Below are 7,488 nucleotides of genomic sequence, written 5' to 3'. Positions count from 1 at the left end.
ACACAGAGTGCTTAAAATAAACAGATTTGTCTTGTTACCTGGGGTGGAAAATTCCAGCAGACCCTTATCCTGTAAGTGGGAGTGGAGTAAACCCACCAATAAACCCTTTTCTTGTTTGTATGGATGGGCTAAGTTTTTATCCTGTTTGTTCAGGTAACCTTGGGTCATTCTGACCTTTGCAGTTTTTCTGTAGGAAGTTTATTTATGATTTTTCCATAGGGTGGGGGAGAAGGGGGTCAGGGTGAGACAGGGATGAAAGGACCTTAGCGGATACCTAGTTTAATTGGGGTTTTGTTAGTCATGCTATAACAGTGTGGCTGGATAGGTTAGAACCACCAGTCTTTGAGCTAGTACTCAAGCAATTAACCATTTATGCCACCCAGGGATAAGATAAAATAAGTATTAAAAAGTTATTTGAGGAATATTTAAATGTTGGGCCTTAGAAACTGATGAATCTTTAGAAAAATTAAAGTGAGTTAATATTAATTTACAGAGGACTTTGTTGTTGTTGTTGTTATGTTCTATTGAGTTGATTTCCCACCCATAGTGACCCTGTATAGGGTTTCTGAGGAGCAAATGGTAAGTTTGAACCACCGACCAGTTCAAACCAACTTTGCAGTCCATCGCATTAACCCACAGCACCACACTAGGACTCCCTAGAGGACATTATGCTAAGTGAAATAGTCAATCACAAAAGGACAAATATTGTATAAGACCACTGTTGCAAAAAGGTAAATGGTTGTGTTATGCCCAGAATTCAGGGTCCCCAAAGACCACCCAGGAGCCGTGTACCGATGCAAATACATAAGGGTTGTTTAATCAAGCTCGAGCCAGGTCTCTAACCTTATCCGACATTTCGGAATAGGGAAAGAGCCCCGAATTCATTGTCTGCAGGGTTTTTATAGAATTTTCAAACAGCTCAGGTTTCTCAGCTTTACAATTTTTGGATTGGTTAACAATTGGCAAACTATGAGATGTTACAGTTTAATTGGTCAGGACTGGTGGTCTTTGTTCTTAGGCTAGGGTAAAGGAAAACATCTGGCCTCTGGCCTTGAGCTGCCTGGCTATTTATACATATATCATATTCTTGGAGCTAGAGTACGTGTTCAGGCTAATGTATAGAATGGAGATTGACCTTGCCTCTGGAGGGAACTAATAACTGAGGCCTTGACTATTTAAAATGCTTTCCTGAGCCTGACTAGAGTTTAGTCAAGCTGTTTCTAGGTAGGCATAATCAGGTAAAATCAGTTTGGTCCTTACAGTTGTCTTGCTAAAAGCAACATTCTATAATGGCTATGGCAGTGGTGAGGGGGAATTATTTATGGACTAGAGAGTAGACCCATGTTAAAATAGGTAACAGGGCAGGCAATATACAACAAGAGGGTGGCTGGCAGAGGAAAGATGAAGGTACCAGGAGACACAGGGAGGAATGCAAGAGTTAAAGTGAATAGAGGTAAACACTGTTAACTGATGGTACATGGAGAGGATTGCAATCATTGTAATGAAACAAAGGATATGATTTGTTGGATGTAAAACTGATGATCTGCTCTGCAAACTTTTATTCAATTCACGATGAACGGATTTTTTTTTTTAGAAAAAAAATAAATAATTTATAAAAAATCAGGTCTTTTACCTGGTTTTATTTTATAAAACTAGTACCAATATAATATCCTAGTTTATTTGACACTAAAATAGCAACATCAATGGGCTCAAGTGTGACAACAATTGTGAGGTTGGCCCAGGATCGAGCAGTGTGCATAGGGTCAGTCTCCATGAGTCAGTACCAACTTGATGGCACCTAGCAACAACAACAACAAGGTTAAACTCATGAGTTGGAATCAACTCGATAGCACACAACAGCAAGTTTAAATTTCTTATGATTTCAACACTGCCTTTGTAATTACATTATCACCGTTTCCTCAATTTTAAAAAAAATTATAAAACTATAAAATTGTGTTTTATTATATAAAATTACAATGTTGAAATCTTTTTAAAGGGTTTCAATCTTGTAAAATTCTTATAGTCCTACTAATCTTAAGAACTTAATTTTTTAACTTGTCATTTAACCAGATTCTTGGTTAATTTTTTTTAAGTTTTATACAAATGTTAACTTGAGTCAATGGATAAATAATTTTTGGACAATGGACCATTTCTAAGTTTAAAAAAAAAGATTAAAAGAAACTTTAGCCACTAAACCTAGTTTTAATTTATTCTTATTCTTATATATTTAAAATGGCTATAGATTAACAGGATGTTCATATCCCTTTGGATAACACTGTTGTTGCTGTAAAGTGCTAAGCAGTCATTTCTGACTCATAGCAACCCTGTATAGGGTTTCCGAGGAGCAGCTGGTGGCCTTAAACTGCCAACTTTGCAGTTCAAATCAACCCTGCAGTCTAGTGCTTATCCTACAGTGCCATACCAGGACTCCTGGGTGGCATTACATGTATGATTATTTTTACAATCTTAAAATATCTAAAAATAATATGAAATGCATGCACATGGAGAAAAACAGCTTGACAGTTCCTGGCTTCCTGTATTATAGTTTTCTCTGTCTGGAGAAAACAAGTTGTTTACATTGCTGAATGTAGTAATTAACAAAAATAATTAGGATTATATTAGATATAATAACAACAGAGAGATACACTAATATGTACACAAGGTAATAGACATTATTTGTCTACAGAAACTATTACAGTTGATTAAAATGGCAAAGCCAATATATGCAGTTTTATTTTACATGCTGATAAGCTTAATTATATTTTTTAATTAAAATTGCTGTTGTTGTTAAATACAGTCAAGTCGGTTCTGACTTATAGCAATCCTGTATCAGGTTTCCAAGGAGTAGCTGATGGGTGTGAACCTCTGACTTTGCAGTTAGCAGTCCAGTGCTTATACTACAGCATCACACCAGGACTCCTAAAAAAGTTAAGCACTTTAATTTTTTCATCTCCTGGCATGGTACTGTAGGATCAACACTAGACTGCAAATCACAAGGTCAGCAGTTCAAGCCCACTAACTGCTCCTTGGAAACTATATAGGGTCACTATGAATAGAAACTGACTCAATGTCACTTAACATTTATACAGTTATATGTTTTTATATGTTATCATATATATATATATATATATATGGCTGTGTGCCGTGGAGTCAGTTCTGACTCATAGCGACCCTGTACAGGGTTTCCAATGCTGTAAATCTTTACGGGAGCAGAACGCCTCATCTTTCTCCCTTGGAACAGCTGGTAGTTTCGAACTGCTGACCTTGTGGTTCGCAGCCCGATTCATAACCACTATGCTACCAGAGGTATATATATATATATATATATATATAAAGGTACTTAAAGATTCATTTTTAAGAGTCTTTAAATAAATATGATATTGAAATAACCAAAACCCAACAAAGACACCACAAGAAGAAAAAAACTATAAGTCATATCTTTTGTGAGTACAGATGCAAAAATATTCAACAAAATATTAGCAAATTGAACCAACAGCACACTAAAAATTCCTCCCTGTGTCTCTTGCTACCTTCAGCTTTCTTCTGCCAATCTCCTTTTTTTTATATTGCCCTGCCATCCATGTTAATATGTATCTACCCTCTAGCCTGTGAATAATGCCCTTCCCCCATAACCATAATAAGAATGTTTCTTTTAGCAAGTGAGATTTATTCCAGGGATGCAGGGATAGTTCACCATTAGAAAACCAATCATGTAATACACCACATCAACAGAACAAAGGGAAAGAACGACATGATCATCTCTATGGATACAGATAAAACAACATTTGATAAAATCCAATACCCTTTACTGGTGAACACTCTCAAAAAGGGTTGAAATAGAACGGAGATTCTTCAATATGATTCAGGATACATATGAAAAGCCAATCACCAACCTTATACTTAATGGAGAAATACTGAGAGCTTCCACTTAATATTGAGAAGAAAACAAGGATGCCCGCTCTCACTGCTTCTATTCAACATTGTATTAGATAGATGTCCTAGCCAGAGCAATAAAATGAAAAATAAATAAAAGGTACCCAGATTGTAAAAGAAGTAAAATTATCTCCATTTGCAGATGATATGATCCTATATAGAGAAAATCCCAAAGACAGCACTGGAATCTTAAAATCTAAGGTGCAACTACTGGTTGAGCACTTGAATATTCATGGGAAAATAGGCTGCATATTAAGTATATTGGGGTCAGCTGTGATGGTTATCCATACCACTCAAGAAGAGGAAGTTGCTTCTTTGCATGAAATGGAAATGAAATTGAGAAACCCAGGATTTACATCCTTTGCAGTTGTCATAACTGTGATCTACTTGGTGCTGATTTTGATAGTGGTTTCCAGGAAAGGACAGACCAACAGATTGGTCTACATTCCAATCTGTTCAATGATTGGAGTATTTTCAGTTTCTTCTGTCAAGGGCCTGAGGATTGTCATTATTAGAATAGAAAGCCATTTGTAAGTATCCCCTGGTCTTCATTTCATTGGCTATGTTTGTGCTTTCAGTGACTACATGGATTAACTATCTCAAAAAGGCCCTTGACACCTTTAATATACATCTCTTGTGACTCCCATTTATTTACTATGTATTCTTCACGTCCATGGTAGTAACTTGCTCCACCATCCAGGAGTGGTATGGCAAGAAAGCTGGAGATATCATCGGGACCCTAAGTGGGTTCTTGACCATTATCAATGGCATCTTTCTTCTACACAATTTTTAAAACACTGACATTACCTGGAGTCGGATGGCATCCACTGCTAAGGAAGAAATCTCCTATCTGAAAGGCAATGAAGACAAATAAGATTAACCAGAGAACCTAGAACGTTCAACTCTAGAGTACAATGATGACTTCACCTTGTTTAGCAAGACTGATTATCACAGTTTCTAGAAACTCTGAATTTTACCAATATTTTACACTTGGAGAGTAAAAGAAATACCTACTTCCTCCCTGGAAGAACTATTAGGAAAGATGGCATTTTAAAATTTCTAACTAATAATTTCAATGTGAGGCCAAGTAAAAATACATTCATGCTTGGTCATTAAATTTGAAAATCAACATTTTGACCCTTCTCCAGAAAACACCTACTTATATTTATGTCTACACACTTGAAATATTCTCTAAACATAAAGAAGTGAAAGAGTTAGATGCACCTAAGAACAATCTCTTTCTTCTGACCACAGTATGGTTGGCTCTGCCACGCAGCATTTTGTTCCTCTGGCTGCTAGTCTTCTTCTTTTTTTTTTTTTACATCCAGTGTGACTGATCTCCTCCACAGATAGTCTGTTAAATAAAGCATTGTTTATGTGCTGCCAGGTCACAGCTAAAGAGGATTCTTTACAGAATCAAATGTCTTGTGGTTGTTTCATATGTAGGTGAACTTAATTTTAATATTAAGAATGACAGCAATTGGAGGCAATCTGCCTCTATTGTAAGGTACACAATGTACACAAAGGACCTCATATAACACACAGTAAAAATGCTGTAAGTTTAAATTACACTGTAAAAAGCCAGGGAACGTTGTTCCTCCAAGACAGGTATATTAAATGAAAACCACTACAGTGAACTCTTAATGACATAAAACATATCTGTTATCTGATTGTCCTTTAGAAAGTATACTGAAGATGCACATTTTTTACATTTGGAGTTCTGCCTGACCAAGAATTAAGCCTGTAAATCTATCTAGCTATTCAGAGAGCAATGGACAAACTGAAGAACAAAGCAGAAATAAGCAATATTTATGCAAACAATCCTGGTGTGACCCTGTAGGATCAGCACTGGATTGGTTGGCAGTTCAACCCCAACAGTTACTCCTTAGAAACTCTATCCAGGAACACTGTGAATTGGAACCAACTTGAGAGTACTTAACAACAGAATACAAACAGCACTGGTGGGGGACAGGGAGAAGGAGGGAAAAGTGCATAAAAGCAAACATGCTACATCTGATGTCAAGAAGCAGCTTGGTTTCCTTTGCCAGATGTCCTTGTGACCAGATGGACAGTCGATTCAGTGATCCTACACAGAATATCTAAAATATTGCTGCATGTGACTAAAGTGTGCTCTGGAATGGCCACAACTGAGCGATAATGCCTTAGCAGCTGTTCTTGTTGTTAAGTGCCTTCAAGTCTGTACAGACTCATAGTGACCCTGTACAAGGTTTCCAAAATGACTAGTGGATTTGAACTGCTGACCTTGTGGTTAGCAGTCCAGTGCTTGTCATATACCACCATATCCTGGTAATTCATAAATAAGGTTAATTGGATTCTGATAAGCAGAGTATCAGACATTCTCTGATGAGCCATAGTTTGAATTATTAAAACTGAGAAGATCATTGTTACTTTGTCTTTCCCTTCTACACTTTTCCTTCCTTTTAAAGTAGATAAAAAGAGGACAAAATGTTAAAGAAAAAAGTGACCTGTTTTGGAAATCTTAAGGTGCTACAATGCATAAGATATTCCTGCCTAGGGAAGATTTCTAAACTGCCCACTTATGAATTGTAATTTATTTATATTTCATAGGAGTTTATTCCCAATGAAAAAGGGGAAATGAAGGGTGAAGAAAAATACTTTAAAAAAAGAAAGAAAGAGATTCTGCATCTGGCTTGTCTTCTTCTGACCTCTGGTTCTTGAGACTTGAGCCAGTGGCCTGTTGTCTGACCTGATTTACCAGCTTCTGCTGCCTTTTAGCAGGCGACCTGTTATCTGATATGCCAACTTTGGATTCCTCAGTCCCTGAAATAGCAGTCTATTGTCTGATCTGACTCACCTGCCTCCACAAGCACAGGAGACATTCCTTTGACAGTTCATGAGTTCATGGCAGTGAATTACCAAACCCTAAAATGGGACTCCTGGTATGGCATTGTAGATTCAGCCCTGGACTGTGAACCACAAGGTTGGCAGCTCAAACCCACCAGCTGCTCCTTGGAAACACTGTACAAGGTGGCTATGAGTCAGAATTGACTCAACAGCACTTAACCACAAAATGGGAAGAGAATACTAAGTGGAGGAGGAGGAGTTGATGTTAGACATGATGGGAGTGGTACAGCTCTTTGGAAAAGTTGGATGCTTGGGACATCTTTAGCTTCTACTTCATAGGGAACAGCCTTGTGCTGATCTTTCTCAAATAGATTACCTGTACAGGGACATTGAGTTTATGTTAATGGTGCTGGAATGACTTGCAAAAGGATAGTAAGAACGGCTGCACAACTTGAAAAATGTAATCAATGTCACTGAATTATACATGCTTAAATTGTTTAATTGGCATATACTTTGTGTGTATTTTCACCATATACACAATAAAAAAGAAGATGGACTGACTTTACTTCAACTATAGACAATCATTTTGATTGGTGGAAACAAGACAATGGTGAATAACTATGGAACAAAACTGGAGCAATGAACTTCACTCTTCCATCAAGGGATTTATTCCAGCAACATTCAGAATAAATCCTTTCCCCCACAGGATGACTGAAGAAAAATCAACTC

General features: G+C 37.2%; 1 pseudogene; it reads left to right on the top strand.

The window, feature by feature from the left end:
- Nucleotides 1–3,751: 3,751 nt before the first annotated feature.
- Nucleotides 3,752–4,894, top strand: LOC102810840 (annotated as a pseudogene).
- The last annotated feature ends 2,594 nt before the right edge of the window (nt 4,895–7,488 follow it).

The sequence above is a fragment of the Chrysochloris asiatica genome, unplaced genomic scaffold (genome assembly GCF_000296735.1).
Source record: "Chrysochloris asiatica unplaced genomic scaffold, ChrAsi1.0 scaffold00403, whole genome shotgun sequence".
Classification (NCBI taxonomy): Eukaryota; Metazoa; Chordata; class Mammalia; order Afrosoricida; family Chrysochloridae; genus Chrysochloris; species Chrysochloris asiatica.
This window is presented reverse-complemented; position numbering and strand designations above follow the sequence as displayed.